Raw genomic sequence first — 22531 nt, 5'->3', positions numbered from 1 at the left:
ACACTACGAATATGGTCTACTTTGTAGATGTTACAATTGTTGTAACGTGCTACAAATGATTTGATCCTAATCATTCATGTGGAGACATGTGATCAGGGGTATTCTATACAAAAAGAGTTTTGTATAAGATCGGACCACGAAATGACTAGTCTCATTATATAACATCGTTCATAATAGAAACTTACATTTCACTATGTGACATAACCTGAATCCTGAGTGAGATGTAAACTCTTGCATACGAGAGCAATCCTTTGATTTGTATAGGTAGAGTGGCCAGATTGCCAACTCAATAAGCCTACCATTTTGGGGATTTGTCTGATTGGGGAGTTGAGAACACAACTACACAAGAAGGAATTCACTCTTTACCCAATTTTGGGGAACGTAGATAAATTGCTCCATTAAGGGTTGATTCTGGGGCTTCAACAATGTGGCGCTACACACTCTCCTGGCCCGAGATGGTTTTAGTCATAGTTGAACTGTGACTTATTTTTCATTAAAGGGATCAGTGGTACTTAAAGGATTTATATTAATTGTATGGATTGGATTCATATAATTAAATTCAATATAAATGGGATTTATATTAAATGTTATTGATGAGAGAATTAAAACTATAGGGCATATTGTATTTAATACAATATAGAAACTATAGGTTATATGCTATATATATGATATAACATATAGTTATGTATATATGTATAATAAGTTAGTTATTATATATATATATACACATATAATATTGATTCGTTTAAACTTAAAGAGGTCTTTTTAAATATAAAATATTTAAAAATATTTATACTTTATAGCAAAAAATTCCAAAAGTACAAAGCACTTTTGGAACTTTTTGCTATAATGTGTAAATATTTTTGGGATTTTTTTTTATTTATAAGAATTTTCCAAAATTAAATTGTTTTTAATTTTATTTTATTTTAAATTAATGGGATGGAAATATCTTTCCTCCCCTTAATTCTCTTTGAAAGAACGTGTGGTGGGTTGAGTGGTTATTCATCTTCTACACAGAGAATATTTGACATAAAACAGTGTGTAAGTTTTGTTGTTAGTTGCCCAGAAAATCTCCCCACACAAATTTCTCCTCTCCTCTCATTACCAAAATGTTTCTCTCACCAAAATTCCAAGAGCCCACAACTTCAATTGGTGGTGCCCTATTGGTTCAATTTTTTTTTGTGATTTCGGTTCGAGGGATTTTGAAAAAAGTTCTTCAAAGGTAAGGGTTTCTAAGACTATTTTTCCTTCTTTTTTTTTTTTTTAATGATCATACTGTAAAATTTGTTGGTTATGCTTTTTTTTGTTTTGTAAAATTTGGTATTTGTGAAAACTGAAAAATTGGGACGATTCCCTTCCGCTACAAACCTTTACTTATTCCTTCAGTTTTTTCACTTTTCCTTCAAGGCATGTCTTATATACAGGTAAAGAGTTTTCTTCTAAACCATTTAGAAGTCCATTTTTTTTACCAATCTCTCAATCTTATTGAGATTAATATGACCTAACCTTATGTCAAAGGTGGGCATTTTCTTTAGGAAAAACTCTTGATCTTTTAATAGTTGTTTCTTTCTGAACATTTCAATACTAAGGACGACTTTTGTAACTAACGGTCTTAGTACATACAAGTTACTTTCTATTGAAGCAAAGCCTAGTTTAATTACATTCTTGAAAATAAATACTTTATTTTCTTAGAAGGAAATAGAATATATTTGTTCAATCAAATAAGAAAAAAGATTAAATTCCTCTTAATATTAGGAATAACATATACGTTATCTAATAACATATATTGTTTGTTGTTTAAAAATAACTTGAGTCTGCCTATGGAAACAACTAAAACGACCTCTCTAGTACAAACTCAAAGAGTCAGCTCTCCAGCTTCCAATTATCTCCAGGTATTAAAATCCTGAGAGGAAGAACATACGTGGTTAGTGGCTCTTCAATCAATTATTCAGGCAGAATCATCATTCTCCACTAAGCATGTTTCCAAGACAAGTAAATCAGATTTACTATCAGTGGTTTTCTTCCTTTCAAGGAGAGCAACGAGATCAGCTTCAAACCCCTTATTATAAACTCCAATTTTTATCTCATAGGTCAAACCTCTCTGATAAACTTCATTACAGTTGGCAACATTTTCCTCCTCTATCAATCCCTTGACATTCAATATGGACTGGAGTTCATTTAGGTAGTTGACATTCCTAGTTTCGTCCAAGATAATCCCATCTTGCTTGAATTGTGAGGACTCTCGCCCAAACAATTATTGCCCTGATTGCATCATCTGAAGTGCAGTGGCTGTGGTCTCAAATCTTTTGGTTAAGACATCAAGTATACTCACCAAAATGTAAACTCAAATCTCATCATTGGCCTTTGTCCATTTTTTGTATTCATCATGAACACTTCGTATTGCATCAAGGGTTGAGACTAGAGAACATTCCTCAATCAAGACGAAATTTAGGTCATTAACCACGAAAATAGTTTTAAGTGAATCTTTCCATGTTGTATAATTAGTTTTGGTTAAATTGAAAGAGGCTAACAGTGAAAGAACTGAATTTGAAATATTTAAAAAAAAAAAAATTGAAGAACTGAACTTGACATATTGTTGAAATAAAACAAATTGATCTACATTATATTTTAGCACGACTCTTATAAATCCATTCATTTAGTAAAATTTTAATGAACCCCATTTAACATCTAAATTTTGCAATCATACTTAAGTGATTTAGGACAAAAGTTGACCAGTCACCCCTTCACTGAACTGTGACACTCTCAACCAATTATTTCACCAGAATAACTCTTATTCCTATAATAATTAGTCATCACATTGATTTGGTCAAGAAATCATTAACTTACTTAACAATTTCTTGAAAGTGTTACCATCCATTTTAGACCCTAGATTTCTACCCAATGAACTAACCGAAGGAAAAAATTGATTGGGAAAAAAACTAAAGCGATCCTATCCATTTCTAGAGTTCATCCTGATACTGACCTAATTCACAAACCATCTGATGGGGGACACTCTCAAGGCACCTCGAGGCCATGTAAGAAGGTCTCACGATGCAAACCAATGAAGGAGACTATAGGACATGTTGATACACATCTTTTTCTCACTTACTATAAATACTTTCTCCATTCACCTTGATATTGACCTATGTAAACATCGGAGGACGCTCCCAGGGTGCCTTAAGGCCAAGCATGAGTCTCATGATGTGAAATATAAGAGAGAACGTGAGTGAAAAATTGATTTATATATATTCTCCCAGTAAGTATTTTAAAACCTAGGGTTTATTACTTAGGTAAATTCGGCTAATTAATTTATCTAAGTGATTGTTAAATTTTCCCAATATAACTCTTATATTGGATAGTTTAAGAAACAATAATTTTGTGCATTAAACACTTTAATAAACTAAATCATTTGTTGCATGCTTATAACATATTTATCTGATTCACCTTCTAGGCCAGTTCCCAAGTAGGGGTGTTTCGTTTCCGTTAGCTTAAATACCTCAGCCTAAACAGAACCTTGCTTAGACAAAGGTCCCTTATGGACAACTATGTTATAAATTTAATCTTTTATTAATTCAATTTAATCCTATTAAAAAAAAAATTAAAGACATATCCTATTTCTAATCACATTAGAAATATGTTTAACATAGGTTTCAGTGTAATCAAATTTAAACCATTTAAAATTAATTTAACTTATATTTGCATGCAACTCTTGATTATAGATTTTAATTCTATTTTCATTAACCTATAACACTTATAAGGATTATTGAAACAATTAAAACCTAAGTCATGTATCTAATGACATACACAAAAATATAACAATTATATTTCTAAGGTAATGTCATGTTTCATGCATTTCCATTTTCATTGCATAATATAACACTTATATTATACAAGAATGAAAATAAATAACAAATCCATCACATAATATAACACTAATATTGTACATCATGCAAATATAACTTTTATAATAAAGTATGATGCATGGACATGTTACTATGCATGCAATCATATAATATCTCTTATATTAAATATGATGCATGAGCATGCTTAATTAAATCATAAAACTATATAACATAACTCTTATATTAAATATGATGCATGATTTTATGTTTATCCTATGGTAGGATTTTAATCTATATTGCATACAATATGCTATATAAAAATAATTCATACATCACATGTATAATAATATAAATAAGCAACAATGGCAACCTAAACAATTAATTAAATTAATATAAAAAATATATTATTTAAATAATAAAAAAGCAAGTAAATTAATTTAAATTAATTACAATAAAAATGAAAAAAGCTAAAAAAAAACTACTTCAGAACCATTGCAAGTTGCTCGATCCCACAACCACGAACTGCCTGATGTGTGCGCTGAATGAACTTGGAGCATCACAACGCTGTCGCTGAAGTGTTGTGACATTAGCTTTTGTGCTGCCATAGCGTACCTCTACGCTACACGCAGTGTCGCGACGCTTCACGACAGTGTTGGAATGTTGCTACTGAGCATAACGATGTTGGGCATTCTGTTTTACAGCATAAGGCACAATGTCGCAACGTTGTGCTCTACGCTCTAGGGAAAAATGCTTCCTCTGCTTCAATCTCCATCCCGATCTTGCTCCAATGGCCGCCAAACTCATCAGCAACCAAACATAATGAGCACACAGACTTATAGACTCGATAGTAGAAATTAAACGCCCAAATTACTGGGCAATTACAACTTTAAAACTTTAAAGCGGTAAATCTATGTCAATTTTGAAACATCCATGTGCAATACCACATACATTCAAAATGCAGTAACAAAAAAAACCCACCAACTCTAAAGTTAAGTCAGAAAATGAAATTCAAAGACATTATGACTCTTATACCAATTGAAGGGAATTGTTTTCCCACAGTGGAAGTGAACGATCACATGTGTCTTTGAAATCATTTTACATAACTTAATTAAATAGAGCAATAACGGAAACTATGTTAAACATTCACCCTTAAACATGCTTCTCATAGAAAAAATAGAAAGAAAAAAGGGAAAAGTGTTGAGTTGTATGTCCTAAAACTCGCAGGTTATAAAGTTAAACATATTCTATTATCAATAAAGATGTTATTCAACATTACTTCAATAAAATTGTTATTGAATATATAAATTAAACTTATAAATTCTAAATCCAATAAACTAAGATTTATGGCTATTATATGAATACCGAACTTTATGTGGAGACATAAAAATGGATCAAGTTCGAGTAAATAGCCAAAACGGTCTATAGTATACGAATAAGGTTGGGTACCTTTTTCTAGTAACACTATCGAATGCGGCCCACTCTGTAGTTGTTATAAATTGTTGTAAAGTTACTACAAATGAAGTGATCCTGATTCGTTCATGTATTGACATGAGGAATAAGGGTGTCCTATGCAATGAGTTTGCGTGAGATTAGACCAAGAAATAAGTCACTCGTATTTTATAATGTTGTTTATTGTTTAAGACTGAATATTTTGCTTAGATGACCTAGGTAACTCGATCTTAATCTTGAGCTAACTATGAACTTCTGTTTATTCCGAATTATCCTTAGATTTTCATAGGTGAGGGTTGGCTCAATAGTGCCCGCTCCATAAGTCTCCCATTTCAGGGGTAAGATTGGGTAGATAGCTGAGGACATAGGGTACAAGAAGGAATTCACGCCTACCCGATTTAGGAATAGGAGAAAGATTGTTCTCTTAAGTACTGAATCCAGGTCGTGATCAAGGAGCCACACCCTCTCATTGGCTCGAAAGGGATCCAGTTTAGTGATTGGATCACAAACCAATTGTTCATTAGAGGATCAATGGAACTTAAGGAGCAAGTTGTAATATCGGGGGTAAAACAACATATTGACCCGGCTGTTATTACAAACAACCTATGAAGGGTCGACTTACTGATTATGGTTAAATCTAGTGGACATAAATATATCTACAGTGAGGAGAGTGATACTATCGATCTATAGTGGTGTGACTTAAAAGTTAACAAATACTGATTAATATGGTCTAAAAATTTTTAACCTTAAATCGTTGGAGCTCATGATTTGTAGGTCCATAAGGTTCCTCTACTAGCTCGTAAAACATGAACACCTTGAGTTAATAAATTCAGTGAATTTAGAATCATTTCAATTAGAAATGTTCAAATTGAAATTAGTGTTTGCATTTGAATAAGTTCAAATTCAAATTAAGGTTTTGAACAATTATATTGGATATAATTAAACGTTTAATTTATCAGAATTAAACGAAATTGGAGAGATTAAATATATTTAATTATGAACTTAAGTATGATTTATATGAATTAGATTCATATTAAATTTAAGTGTCTGATTAATTTATTAATTAAATATGTTTAAATAATTAAAATTAAATTAATTTTAATTTTCAAACTTTTATAATCAATTTCAGAAATTGGTTTTTGGTTTTAATTAATTCCAAATTAATTAATTATTTTGAATTAATTAAAATCAAATTAAGTTGGAAATTAATGGTTGTAGTGGAAATTTCTATCGAAGTTGGAAATTTGACGTGTTTTGTTAAAAACCATCCACGTAGCCCACTTCAATTGTTTCTTTGAGATGTTATTGAGCTGAGCTTTTAGTGCATGCATGCCGTGAATAAAAGCTTTAAAATTGGAGATTGGAAAGGAGGAGTTTTTCTAAGTTTTTAGAAAACTGCTACAAAAATTCTTCCTCACCCAAAACCCACTTCATATCCTTCACCAAATTCACTTCAATTTGGAGTTCCACCACTCATATTTAAGGCTGAGAATAGTAGAAAAGATCTCTTGGTGATTCTTTGAAGAATTGGAGTTGTAATCACGTGAAGAGCAGCTTGGAATTTAAAGAATTCATCAAAGGTATATGTTTTTGAGAAACCCATTTCTGTTTAAGCATCATTTTAGAACTCAAATTAAATGTAATTAAAGTGCTTATTGATTTTGTTTGCTTCCGTTTCATGTTAGCTTATTCGATCAATTGGTATTAGAGCATGATCTAAGCACTCATTTGGCATAATTTGAGTTTTGGTGGGTGTTTTTCATAAGTTGTATGAAAATGATGAACTGATATGATCTTTTATGAGCTTTGGCATTATTTTCTCTTCAATTATGTTATAATTCTTGTAAATTGCTCTTGTTTGATGGGCCTTAATGTGTGTTTAATTGTCTGTAATTCGATTGGAGTTGTTAGAGTTGCAATTAGGATGTAATTAAAGAAAGAAGTAAAGAAGGTCGGGCAGCAGAAACTGGATTTCCAGCCATTGCCCAATACTCGATGCTCGATGCCCCATACTCGATGGTATTTAGTGAAATACTCGATGCACGATGCCATATCGATGGCACTCGATGCTCATACTCGATGGTATTTTGTGAAATACTCGATGCACGATGCCATACTCAATGGTACTCGATGCTAATACTTGATGATATCTTGTGAAATACTCAATGCATGATGCCATACTTGATGGTACTTAATGGCATACTCTATGGTATTTAGTGAAATACTTGATGCTTGATGATACTCGATGGTTTTTACCTAGTTCAGTCCAATTTTGAGCATTGGAGGTCCGATTCGAGAGGTTAGGGTCTGTTCAAGGCGGTTCGAGTGATCCATAAGTGTTTTAGAGCCAGTTTTTGCTAAATTTTGTAATAATTAGGCTTTTGTTTGCTTGAAAATGCCAAAACTAAAACCATTTCAGTCTGTGTTTAATTATTTATACATGTGATGTATGTTATAATTAAATAAATCATGTATGTGCATAAAATATGCTATGTAGATTTAAAATCCCACCATAGAGCATGTTTCATGCATTGAAAGTATGTTATAAAGTGTTATAATATATAGTATGCATGTATAGGGTTTCAAATGTTTTAATATAAATATTATACTAAATGTTGAATGACTTTGATGTATGTTATAGATGCTTAGCATGTCTAAAATTATGTAAGTTGTTATAAAATTGGGTTAGACATTTAAAATCCATAACAAGATAAGTTGCATGCTCATGTAGGTTAACTACCTGTTTTAATAATTAAAATAGGTCAACATCTTGTAAAATATGGTTACAAATTTAATTGCTATATAATCCTATCTAAGGCTGGGGGTATTTAAGTTGATGGTCCACGGAACACCTCCTACCTGGGGATTATGGCCGAATAATTGAGCGTTGTTAAGCAGTTTTATGAGCAATACGTGAGTGGTGTGAGGTTTTATAACTGGTTTATCACCTAGACATCATAGGTTAAATCCAAATATAAACGTTATACTTGGATAAACACCTAGACTTAGGTTGTATAATTAACTGGAACAAAACTGAGTAAAAATATACCCAAACAAATGTTAGGACACTTCATTGGGAGTTTAATAACATATATGATATGTTATTAGAACACTTCAATAGGAATTTATTATAATGCTTCAGTGAGAGATTAATAACGTATACGATATGTTGTTTTTAGCTTTTGCATCCCTAAGAGTTCACATTGAGATTCATGCTTCGCTTCGCGTCAATTATGAGCCTCGACTGCTCTATTCAGAAAGTGTTTGCATGAATCATGATCTAAGTGAATAGGGGAAGTTGTTCATAGTAAAATCGGAAAATGATGTTTTGATTTTAAATCTCACATCCTAAAATGTTCACACCGTAAGAACTGTGCAACACTTCATATCGATTATGAACCTCGACTGCTTCATTCGGAAAGTGTATGCATGGGATCAAGATCAAAGTGAATGAAGGAAAGTTGATCAATGTAAAATCAAATATACGTTATATTGATTTCAACTCTCACGTCCCTTGAAAGTTCACACCGTGAGATCTGTGCAACGCTTCGTGTCGATTATGAACCTCGACTACTTCATTCGGAAAGTGTTTGCATGGGGTCAAGATCAAGGTGAATGGGGGAAGTAGTTCATAGTAAGTGGGTGAAGGTATGTGTCAACACATACTGCGGTCTCTTCCATTTATTTGGATTGTGAGATTCCTATGTTGCACCTGCTTGTCGTCTTTAAGTCGGTTATGCTAGTCGTTTAACGATGGTTATCCCCTCAGAGGGTTGTAACATGGGATTCGGAACAACTCAAACACTAGAAATGTATAGGATTTCTTAGGTCATTTCTCAACCTAACTTTCCAATTCAATAGCATCATTGGGGCCGACATCTGAGATCTAAAAATAAAAGGTTACACTTACAGAATTACTAAAGTGTTAGTAAGTTTTGACAAAATAAAGGTAGCTAAAATGACTATCGCAATATGAGTTATTCGGGAGATGGTATTTAGTCAAGAATGTCTTGCTTTAGTGAAGGAGTATTTGACTGCCCCTTGGTAGCACTTATTTTGAATCACTATAGTATCGTTACAAATAAATGATGATTATGGGTACATTATTACTTTTGCTAAAACTTGATTTAGAATTAGTTGCAATTTACTAATAAGAATATGTTTAATTTTTCAGCATATTTATTCTTCTAAAATACTCGCTTTCGAATTAGTTAACGGTAAAATCTGTACAATATATAAATTATTAACAATTGATGGTTCAAAACAAGTTTTAATAGAGGATTGTCCTCTATCTTCCTACTCATATAAAGTTTTGAACTATATATATAAGAATACAAAATTCGAACAACAATATAAATATGATTTACTTGTCATTGAAACATGCTTAATGGAAAACGATAAGACCTGGATAATAGATTCAGGTGTCGTTAATCATATTTCTACTTTCTCTCAGGAAACAGGTTCTTAGAGACAATTTACAGAAGGTGAAGCAATTTTTAAGGTAGGGACCGGGGAGGTTGTTTAAGCTAAAACAGTGGGAGATATGAAGTTATTTATAGGAGATTATTATATTTTACTTAAAAAAATTTATTACATTCCTTCTATGAAAAGGAATCTAATATCTGTCTCTTGTTTACTGGAACAAAATTATAAAGTTTCTTTTGAAAATAATGAAGTGTTCATTACTTCGAAAAATATAAAATTTGTTCTGCAAAACTAGAAAATAACTTGTACTTATTAAAACTAACTGAGGTAAAGGTTGTTTTGAACATAGAGTTGTTTAAAACAGCTGAGACTCAAAATAAGAAAATGAAAGTTTCTCTAAATGCCTATTTTTGGCACTAGAGACTTGGTCACATAAATCTCAACAGGATTGAGAGATTGGTTAAAAAGTTCATCTAAATAAGTTAGAAGACACTTTATTACCATCGTGTGAATCGTGTCTTGAGGGTAAAATGACTAAAAGATCTTTTTATGGAAAAGGTCTTAGAGCCAAAGAGCCCTTAGAGTTGGTACATTCTAATCTTTGTGGTCCTATGAATGTTAGAGCTAAAGGAGGGTATGAATATTTCATTAGCTTTGTTGATGACTATTCAAGGTATGGGCATATTTACCTAATGCATCATAAGTCTGAAACATTTGAAAAGTTCAAAGAATATAAAGCTAAGGTTGAGAACTGATAACGGGCAAAAATGCACGTTATTACAGTGCTTAGTTATTAAACAATGAAGGTTTGCGTTGATAAAATATGTTAGATTACGTCCAAAAAGCATTAAGATCATAACATTTCGGTCGCATGCGTTCATCGCATAAGAACAATTAACTTTGGTATTTTTATGCAGAATATGCGTTAACGCGGGGCAGAAAGCGCGATCACAAGAAATCAATGGTCTAGTGCAACATCACCGCAAGGCTTTACGGTGATTTGTGCTCGCAAATATCTACTCAAGAATGATTGCCGCATAGAGCCAACGCAACTTGGTGGGTACATCTGGGTGAAAACATAATTAATCACGATGGGACAGAAAGCTGATGACGGTCGAATCCGAATTAAGTTGACAAGTCCCTAACGATAACAAGTACACTTAGCTTTTCGGTGACAAATATTCGACGCTTCAGTCAGAGAATTAAAGTCATCCCATCAGTGTAATCATAAGAGAGAAGCCACTTTTCATCCCAAAGCTCTATAAATACCGAAGACAACCTTCAGAAGAGAAGTTCGGAGACTTAGATAATTTTCCCTTAAATAGTTTAGCCTTGTTCTTACATTTTCTTTTATTTTAAGGCGAAAGCGATAGAAGCGAGATTGTGCCGATCGATCGTTCCGGTGAACTTGAGAGAGTGCCGAAAGCTTCAAGATCAAAGAGACGGCCAGCTCCTGCGGAAGCAGGAATATCTTTTGAACAGAATAGAGCTGACCGTATAAAGGCCTTGGGAAGCAAGGGATTACTACCAGGCTCTCTATCCTTAACTTCCATTTTCATTTTGTACTCAAACTTATCTATAGAAATGGAATTTACTTCTTTATATATGTTCACTCTCGGTTCATCACGCATGAGTAGCTAAATCTGTCGAATGGGTTGATTAGTACTTAGCTAGCTTAATTGGGGATATTCACTATATGCGATTATCTTGTATTATGTATGCTTCATTCGTCCATTAGAGATACTCGAGAGGGTAGTCTAAGGATAGGATCTAGGCTTGGAAAAGTCAGGTTAGAATCTAGGCTCGGGAGAGTCAGATTAGAATGCATAATCAAGAGATAGGAGCTTAAGAATAAGAATTGTTTGCTATTAACGCGTCGCATGCATCCTAGAGATAGGATATAATTGTGTGTAGTCACCTTGTATTTGTGTGCATCCTGTATCATCGCATAGGAAAAGAGTAGAGACTTAGGAATAAGCTCTATGGACATTGTTGCATTCAACACATGTGTTTTAGAACTAAGAGCACCACATTTGCATTGGAAAATGATCTGTTGTTGCATGACTGTAGCATGATCGCATACTTTGTCACATTCCCAGAAACGCTAGCTAAAGACCTTCTCAACCCGTTCCTCCACATACTCAGTGTATCTACTGCATAATCAAACTTTCTAAAATCTATCGCATTTATTTATTTTATTACCGCAAACAACAAACACAACAACTATTTGATTTATTTGGTTACCGCAAAGTCTTCTGAGAAATTATGTAAAACCCCCGGAGTTTTTTATTTTTTTTCAAGAATGAACTTTCGAGGACGAAAGTTCTTTGAGGAGGGAAGAATGTAACACCCCGCACATTTTTTTTAGCAATAAAGTAATTTTAGTAACTTTATTATTTGGAATTTCAGTAATTGTTATTAGTTGGAGGACATTTTTAGAACTTTGGACTTCAAGTATAAGTGCGGGAATTTAATTGTTGGTGTGAAATTATTCAATTTGAAATTCAAATGAAAATTAATGGCAGGAATTAATTTTCTTTTGAAACAGAAAGAAATTTAATAGTATAAAACGGAAAGGAATTAAATGTAATTATATTTACTTTATTTTTTTGTTTTATTATTATTGTTTATTTATAAAAAAAAACCCTGCCCCCTCTTTTCTTTCCCACATTCGTGAGCCCGTCCGACGCCACCCAAAGTCGCCGCGTTAGTTTCTTCTTCATGACCTCCGTCCACCACTACTCAAACGTCGTTCACTTTTGTCGTAATTGGATCTATCGATTTGGGTAAGATTTCTGCCGTTTGGGTTTGTTTTCGTTTGATTCTTGAATACTCATTTACTTTTGGCATCAATTGGTTAATACCCATTGTGTTTCAACTTTGGATTCAAGTTTGTGAAAGTATTGAGGTGTTATTCAGTGAAGTTAGAGTTTTTTTTAGAGATTTTTGGTAAGTTTTATGCTTTGATGACCCTCTTGTGGATTAATTTTGGTAAATTCATTTAGAAGTGATTTTTTTGACGAAGCTACATATGGATAATTTATTTGAGACATTGGTAGTGAAGTATGTATTTAATTCAAGCTTTAATCATGTAAGCCTAATTTCAAATTATGATTAGGGGGTTGATTCAAGAATTTCATTCAAGATGAAGAAAATTTTGGTTTGCTAATTATTTGGGCTTAAAATTGGAGGTTTGGAAGGTGAATTCAAATTGGACCACACCTTAGGTAAAGTTATCTGGAAATATTTTATAATATTTAGGTGTTTGGATTTTGGCATTAACTATTAATTTTAAAGCTTGGTTTATGTTTAGGCTTGATTAAGGATTCAAGAATTTCACAAAGATTCAATTTCTTTTTGGTTCGACCTAATCTTACTACTAGAACTACCCATGGGCCAGGCATTAGATGTCTGCTGGCATGTTAAATGAAGGTATGGCAGAATGACAGCATGAAAAATTGATAATATAACATGATTAAAGTATGTTCTATTACGAGATCCGAATTATTTATTTATGCACATAGACACTTGAATGCTAGTATGAGATTGTATGTGCTTCCATGGTTGTATTTGATCTGATGATGTTAAGGTATACATGTATGTTGTATAACCATGACGTTGAGGTATATGTGTATGTTGTAGTGCCATGATGTTGAGGTTTATATGTATGTCATAGATTCATACAGTGATGATTATGATGTTGAGACTATGCAAATGTCCTTACTGATTAGTTAGATGCCCATTAGATTTTTTGTTTCCTTCAGGATTCACAAGTTTGTGTCTCCTTCGGGATTCACCAGTTTGTGTCTCCTTCGGGATTCACCAGTTTATGTCTCCTTCGGGATTCACCAGTTTATGTCTCCTTCAGGATTCACCAGAGGTAGTGGGCATACTTAACTACAGTAGGATAGGATTCAGTCTCCTTTTTGTTTCATGTGTATATATGTCCTATGATGACTAGAGCAGTTTATATGTTTCACCAGAGGTGGGTATCTAGAGGACATATATGCCTAGCCTGACCCTAGTAGTGGGGTTACTTATTGAGTATTTTATACTCATTCTTTCTCATGTTGTTGTTTCAGGTAAGGGTAGAGATGCACCGGTGATGGACAAGCGAAATTCGTGATCGAGCCATTGTGACTAGTTTTTACACTTCCGCTCATGAGATTTAGAGTTCTTTTCATGTTCTTCTCAACTTTTAGTTTTGATGTTTAAAACTTATTTTTAAGAATCGTTTTTTAGACTTATTTATTATCCTTTATGATTTATGGGTACCCTACTATTGTTTTAATATTTGAAACTAATGAAAGTCTTTGAACTTACCTTATTTAATTAGCATTTATTTCACAATAACAGAGTGTCGTTTTGAGTTCTATGCATGCATGTATTTAGTAACGGCCTAACTTAAGTCCTAGAGGGTCGGGTCGTTACAGTTGATATCAGAGCCCATGTTTTGGGTTCTATAGACGGACTTACTATGTAAGTCTAGATTATCCCTGTGGCCTATGAACGGATTCCTTGTCATCGTCAGGTATGTCTTATCAATTACAAGTTTTATGATAGTTGTGCATTAAAATATTTATTTAGCTTAAGTGCACCAATTATGTTCTAATGCTAGGTCAGTGACTCATTAAAAATTATTACAAGAGGATTATCAGGTACGACACTACAAAAGGAGAAAAATAAAATAGACTTAATTATGAGGTCACTTGGCACTAGTTAATCTCATGGAAATTTTGTTAGAAACGAACAAATATATACCTCAGTTCAACGATGCTAAAGATTGATGAAACTATGTAAAGTTATGACAATTTAGGAATGAAAGTATTTAAATGTTTAAGCCAAAGAATAAAATTGTCGAGATAAGAATTGATCAAGGACTAGTGTTATGTTTTGTGTTGGATAGTGCAATCGGTGGTAGTATGAATACACAAGCTAGTGCTCAAGTATAAGGTTAAAAGTTTTTTTATGAATAAGAAGGAAAAGAAGAAGAGTCTATAGATTTATTAAAGGTTTTGAGATATTAAAAACCCAACATTTCGAGAAGAATTTTAGAAAGGATTCATAAGTCATAATCATTTGGGTAATACTACAACTTGATGAACTAGGAAAAGTATGTGTAACGATATAAAGAATTCTTTTGGAATATCTAGCTAGGTAGATGTCATTAAAGAAAGCTAAAATAATTGGACATGACCTTGGACTTAAAGGGGTTAAAGCAAGGTGTTATTTGTTTAGGTTGAAGGATTATTTTAGTATACCTAGACCCAGAGCCTTATTGTGTTAAGGAGTTCCAAGTTAGAAAGATTTGAAGAAACAAAAGTCTTTTGGAGTCTAAACGTATGCAAATTGGCAAAGAGGAATTCTACAATATGGAAATTCTTAGTGAGAGATAAGATTTATGGAGGAGTTAAGTAAAATATAATTTAGTAAAGAGATTATGTTCCACATGGAAAGTGGAAAAAAAAAAGGAGGTGTCTTTAATTTAGTAGTTTTATCAAAGATAAGTGTGAATGAGAAAAAAGTATCCAAGAAAGTTTACTCTTTTGGAAAGAGAAAGAAATTTAATGTGTTTGAAACTCCTAGTTAAGTATGGTTTGCAGGCTTGATAAGAGAGGTTACAAGGTATTTGTTTTGGTGTAAAAGAAGAATACCTCATTATCATGTGGGACTTTAGGACAATATGTGTTAGATGGAAAGATAGCTTATGTAAGTGATTGGTATGGAACTTTGTTTTAATACAAGAATCTGTTGCCGAAACAGAAGGTTGAGAAGGGATAAGCTAAAATGGAGTTACTAGTAGCAGTTGATGTTCGAGAACTATTGACATGGTATGTTGAGGCTTCATTAGTTAAGAGGTAAATCATTAAGGGCATTAGTAAGATTTAAGGGATTTTGAGTTTGTGTGCAAATGTTGGAAACATGAACTAGCAAAACCATCAATTTGATTGAGAAAAGAAAATAATCCAACTCGAGGTAGACAATAATGGTATATGCACAAAAGTAAGTAAGTTGGATCTTCCAATATAACCATTGGTATAAAGGATAGACTTGGCAATAAAGTTGAGTTGATAGTAAGAAGTTACTAAAAGTGGGTTTGGAGCATTACAAGATAGTATGTATTCTCTTGCATGGGCAATGAGTTAACTAGTGTTAGGGAGTACGAGTAATCCAAGCTAGGACTTATGAATCAAGAAGGTTTTATCATTGAAAAAAATGATTTCAAGAATCAATTACGGTTATTACGAGGTTATGAAAATGTGTTATCAATTTACTTATGCTTTAGCATCTAGGGACTTCAAAACCTCATTTTCGGGTGGAATTCTGAACTCGTTCGCAGTGGGGTCTAAGTAATGATATGTGATTGTTTCAAGCCTAAAGAATAATATGAGAATGGCTCAAGCAAGTTTTATAGCTCATGACAGCATAGAACCTCATGATGAGTTTCTCATGAATGTGAGACTTAATTAGACAGAGTTATTCTCAAACATGTAGACCCTAGGAAAGACATCACAGTTGGTGCTTCTAGAGTGGAAGCAGTTTTCAGTTGACTAGATTTGTTCTGGTACGTATCTTCAGATGACGCATTATATAGTATGACCAGTTTCTTCACCGCACATATGAAGTTTTCCCTGTGACATGGTAGGCTCAGATATATGTTTTTAGTATATAAGACTTTCTTTAACTTCATGACCATTTTCACAGTTCTCAACTCGGAAGTGTAGAAGTGTTGCTGATTTTCAACATCTTAAGTTTCATAGTTATTTATGGAAGAGGTTGTTACACCTCTTTTGGTACTAGTTTCAGCTATGTCAAACGATGACCCTCGTTTTACATCTTTTTTTTTTTTTTTTTTTTTTAAGAGTCTCCAGTTAGCATTGGGTGCTCAATTGGATTTTGGTACAATTTTCACCCATAGACTGATGGTCAAATAGAACGTCTGAACCAGATATTGGAAGATATGTTGTGCGCTTGTGCACTAGAGTTTTCAGGGAGTTGAGACTCTCACTTGCATTTAATGGAATTCGCATATAATAATAGCTATCAGATTGCCACTGGCACTTTGCCATTTGAGGCTCTATATGGGAAGAGTTGCAGGTCCTCTATGTGTTGGGATGAGGTAGGAGAGAGGAAATTATTAGGACCTGAATTGGTGCAGACCACGAATGAGGCAATATAGAAGATCATGGCTCGTATGCAAATAGCTCAGAACAGACAGAAGAGCTATGCCGATGTAAGACATAAGGACCTGAAATTTGAGACTAGTGTGAAAGTGCTCTTAAAAGTGGCATCCATGAAAGGTATTATGAGGTTTGGTAGGAAGGGGAAGTTGAGTCCGAGATTCATTGGACCTTTCGAGGTCTTGGAGTGAGTTGGCCCCGTAGCTTACCGTTTGGCATTGCCCTCAGAACTATCTTCAGTTCATAATGTCTTCCATGTTTCGATGCTAAGGAAGTATGTGACAGACCCGTCCCATGTAGTTGACTACGAGCCCTTATAATTGAATGACAACTTGAGTTACGAGGAGAAGCCTATAGAGATCCTCGCCAGAGAGGTAAAAACATTGCGCCGTTGGAAATTGATTTTGTGAGTCCTGTGGCAGAATCACGAGTTCAAGGAGGCTACTTGGGAGTGAGAGAATGAGATGAAGGCCCAGTACCCGAAGCTTTTTCAATAATGAACTTTCGAGGACGAAAGTTCTTTGAGGAGGGAAGAATGTAATACCCCCGGAGTTTTTTTTCAAGAATGAACTTTCGAGGACGAAATTTCTTTGAGGAGGGAAGAATGCAACACCCCGCACATTTTTTTAGTAATAAAGTAATTTCAGTAACTTTATTATTTGAAATTTCAGTAATTCTTATTAGTTGGAGGACATTTTTGGAATTTTGGACTTCAAGTATAAATGCAGGAATTTAATTGTTGGTGTGAAATTATTGAATTTGAAATTCAAATTGAAAATTAATGGCAGGAATTGATTTTCTTTTGAAACGGAATGAAATTTAATAGTATAAAACGGAAAGAAATTAAATGTAATTATATTTACTTCCTTTTTTTGTTTTTTTTTTATTATTATTATTTTATAAAAAGTCAAACTCCACCCCATTTTCATTCTCACCTTCGTGACCCTTTTGTGGATTAATTTTGGTTGTTGAGAAATTTTGGTAAAGTCATTTGGAAGTGATTTTTTTGACGAAGCTACATATGGATAATTTATTTGAGACATTGGTAGTGAAGTATGTCTTTGATTCAAGCTTTAATCATGTAAGCCTAATTTCAAATTATGATTAGGGGGTTGATTCAAGAATTTCATTCAAGATGAAGAAAATTTTAGTTTGCTAATTATTTGGGCTTAAAATTGGAGGTTTGGAAGGTAAATTCAAATTGGACCACACCTTAGATAAAGTTATCTGAAAATATTTTATAATATTTGGGTGTTTGGATTTTGGCCTTAACTATTAATTTTAAAGCTTGGTTTATGTTTAGGCTTGATTAAGGATTCAAGAATTTCACAAAGATTCAATTGCTTTTTGGTTCGACCTAATATTAAGGTATACATATATGTTGTAGAATCATGATGTTGAGGTATATGTGTATGTTGTAGAGTCATGATGTTGAGGTTTATATATATGTCATATATTCATACAGTGATGATTATGATGTTGAGACTGTGGAAATGTCCTTACTGATTAGTTAGATGCCCATTAGAATTTGTCCTTACTAATTAGTTAAATGTCCATTAGATTTTGTGTTTCCTTCAGGATTCACCAGTTTGTGTTTCCTTCGGGATTCACCAGTTTGCATTTCCTTTGGGATTCACCAGTTTGTGTTTCCTTCAGGATTCACCAGTTTGTGTCTCCTTTGGGATTCACCAGTTTGCGTCTCCTTCGGGATTCACCAGTTTATGTCTCTTTTGGGATTCAGCGTTTGTGTTTCCTTTGGGATTCACCAGTTTGTGTTTCCTTCAGAATTCACCAGTTTGTGTTTCCTTCGGGATTCACCAGTTTTTGTCTCCTTTGGGATTCACCACTTTGTGTGTCCTTTGGGATTCACCAGAGATAGCAGACATACTTAACTACAGTCGGATAGAACTCAGTTTCCTTTTTGTTTCATGTGTATATGTGTCCCATGAGAACTAGAGCAGTTTATATGTTTCACAAGAGGTGGGTATCTAGAGGACATAGATGCCTAGCCTGCCCCCAGTAGTGGGGTTACTTATTGAATATTTTATACTCATTCTTTCTCATGTTGTTGTTTCAGGTAAGGGTAGAGATGCACCGGCGATGGACAAGTGGAATTCGTGATCGAGCCACTGGGACTAGTTTTTACGCTTCCGCTCATGAGATTTAGAGTTCTTTTCATGTTTTTCTCAACTTTTAGTTTTGATGTTTAAAACTTATTTTTAAGAATCGTTTTTCAGACTTATTTATTATCCTTGATGATTTATGGGTACCCTACTATTGTTTTAATATTTGAAATTAATGAAAGCCTTTGAACTTCCCTTATTTAATTAGCATTTATTTCGCAATAACAGAGTGTCATTTTGAGTTCCATGCATGCATATACTTACTAACGGCCTAACTTAAGTCCTAGGGGGCCGGGTCGTTACAAATTACCACCGCATATTTTTTCCCAAGTCTCTGAGCTCGACCCTGGATTTACCAGGAAACTCAGTGGGGTTTATACTTGGATTCCTCTGAGAAAACTTGTTGCTCAACGCATTACCATCACCACATCTCATTCCACATTTTCATCTCATAAAATAAAGCATCAACTTTTTGGCGCCATTGCCGGGGACTTCGGCAAATCATGTGCTAATGGTAATTTTTCTGATTTCTTTGCAACTCTCAATCTCTGGCGAATTATGACGCGAAGATTGAGAGGACATTTCGACGAAGACTGAGAAACAACTGCCAACAACAAGAGAGTACCCTAAGAATGGTGGAACAACCGGAAGAAAAGGTCGCAAACGCGAACAATATAATGGCCAATCCCATCCTTCTGGTGAATGACCGCAATAGACCTATTCGATACTATGCATCACCCAACCTCTATGATTTCTCTCCAAAAATCATGAGGCCAGCGTTAGATGGATCGAGGTTTGAAATGAATTCGGTAACATTGCAGATGATCCAGGCTGCTGGGTAGTTGGAAGGAGGCGTGGCGAAGACCCGCACGCCCACCTCTGGAGCTTCATAGAAATCTGCAACACTTTTGTTTTCCTGAATATCTCTACTGAAGAAGTTCGACTAACTCTGTTTCCATTTTCTTTGTGTGATCAGGTAAGAAAATGGGCATATTCTCTTGAACCGTGAGAGATAACTTCGTGGGAACAAGTGGTGGAAAAGTTTATGAAGAAGTATTTCCCACCAACCGAGAATGCCAAGAGAAAGAAATTAATAACAAATTTTGAACAAGAAAATGATGAATCGCTCAGTGATGCCTGGGCGAGGTTCAAGAGGCTGGTAAGAGACTTTCCACATAATGGCTTACCAGACTGCTTGCAAATGTAAATCTTTTATCAAGGACTGAACCCTGCTTCGCATACCGCTGCCAATGCGACAGCAGCTGGTGGCCTGCTTGACAAAACATATGAGAAGGCCAAGAGTATACTTGATCGCATTTCCAAAAATCACGAGGATTAACGGGAAAGTGATCAAAGATTAAGAATTAAAGATAATGACACAAACAATGGGACCATCGAATCCCTATAGAATTAAATGATGCGATGATGAGTTTGATACAAGGCATCGCAATTAATAGCACGGGAGCGAAGAAAGGGCAGGTCAACGCAATTGTTCAAACGACTGCAAGTTGTGTCATCTGTGGAGATGCTCATTCAATGGAAGAACGCCCAGGAAATCCGCAGTCAGTATGCTTTATAAAGAATAATCCCTATTCTGATACATACAACCCCGAGTGGAGAAACCACCCAAATTTCGCGTGGGAAAATCAACAACAAAGCTTTCAACCAGTGGCACAAAAAGGAGGGCCACCCAGATTTCCTAGAGGAGGACCATATAAATAATCATCAACCTCGTAGTATGCTAGTAATGGAAGAAATGACCAGAGAAATGACAAACGCATCAATAAGAGTTGTTGATAGAACAGGTCCATCAACAAGAGTAGTTGATGAAACTAATACTTCACATCCTTCTCAAGAGTTGAGAATACCTTGACATAGTGGGAGGGTTGTGCAACAGCTTGACTGGTACATGGGCTTAACCAAAACTCAAGTCATCATACCAGATGATGGCTTAGAGGATCCATTAACTTTTAATAAGCAATGGATGATGTGGATAAAGACCAATGGATTAAAGCTATGAACCTTGAAATGGAGTCTATGTACTTCAATTCAGTCTGAGATCTTGTAGATCGACCAGAAGGAATAAAACCCATCGGTTGCAAGTGGATCTATAAGAGAAAATGAGACCAAGCTGGTAAGGTACAGACCTACAAAGCTTGGCTTATGGCAAAAGGATTTACCCAAAGAGAGGGGGTAGAATATGAAGAAACCTTATATCTGATTGCCATGATAATGTCAATTAGAATAATCTTATCCATATCTGCATTTTATAATTATGAAATATGGAAAATAGATGTCAAGAAAGCCTTTCTAAATGGCTATCTTGAAGAGAGTATCTACATGTCTCAACCAAAAGGGTTTATAAAACATGGTCAAAAGAAAATTTTTTTGCAAGCTTAATCGATCCTTTCATGGGTTGAAACAAGCGTCTCGATCCTAGAATATGAGATTTGACACTGCAGCATTATCTCAAGCATTTTGCATTTTATATAGACAAGATGTTGTCTAAATATAAAATGCGAAATTCCAAGAAAGGAACATTTCCTTTCAGACATGGAATTCATCTTTCTAAGGAACAAAGTTCTAAGACACCTCAAGAGGTTGAGGTAATGAAACGAATTCTATATGCATCAGCAATAGGGAGTTTTAACATATGCCATGTTGTGTACTCGTTTTGACATATGCTATGCAGTTGGAATAGTCAATAGGTTTTAGTCCAATCCAGGATATGATCATTGGACTACCGTTAAAAACATCCTCAAATATATTTGGAGAACGAGGAATTAAATGCTTGTGTATGGTGCTGAGGATCTGATCCTTATTGGATACACTGATTCTGACTTCCAGACCAATATAGACTCAAGGAAATCAACTTTGGGGTTAGTATTCACTCTAAATGGAGGAGCAGTAGTGTAGAGAAGTATCTAACAAAGTTGTATTGCTGACTCCACAACGAAAATTGAGTATGTAGCTACAAGTGAAGCAGCCAAAGAAGCAGTATGGCTCAGAAAGTTCTTGACTGATTTGGAAGTGGTTCCAAATATGCACCTGCCAGTCACACTATATTGTGATAACAATGGAGCCGTTGCAAATTCCAAAGAACCTCAAAGCCATAAACGAGGAAAGCATATCGAGTGGAAATACCATCTCATCAAAGATATTGTACATAGAGAAGACGTGATCGTCAAGCAGATAGCTTCACAAGACAACTTAGCTAATCCATTTACGAAGGCTCTCTTGGCTAAAGTGTTCGAGGGTCACCTAGTAGGACTAGGTCTACGAGTTACTTATAACTAAGGCAAATGGGAGAATTTATGGGTATCTGATATCTTAGTTTATTGTATTTATTCTTTCATTGTACTCAATATTGTATATATTTGTCCATTGGAGTTTTAGTCCAAGTGGGAGTATTGTTGGGTTGTATGTCCTAAAACTCGCAGTTTGTAAAGTTACACATATTCTATTATCAATAAAGATGTTATTCAACATTACTTCAATAAAGTTATTATCG

At 34.3% G+C, this 22531-nt stretch overlaps 1 non-coding gene across 1 annotated transcript; it reads right to left on the bottom strand.

The window, feature by feature from the left end:
* Positions 1–20099: 20099 nt before the first annotated feature.
* Positions 20100–20205, bottom strand: LOC120087379 (small nucleolar RNA R71). Its single transcript, XR_005484516.1, has one exon. It is a non-coding gene; the product is annotated as a small nucleolar RNA R71 (small nucleolar RNA).
* Between the last annotated feature and the right edge of the window lie 2326 nt (positions 20206–22531).

Source organism: Benincasa hispida, chromosome 9 (genome assembly GCF_027475165.1).
Source record: "Benincasa hispida cultivar pf3 chromosome 9, pf3_genome.v1.1, whole genome shotgun sequence".
Taxonomy (NCBI): Eukaryota; Viridiplantae; Streptophyta; class Magnoliopsida; order Cucurbitales; family Cucurbitaceae; genus Benincasa; species Benincasa hispida.
This window is presented reverse-complemented; position numbering and strand designations above follow the sequence as displayed.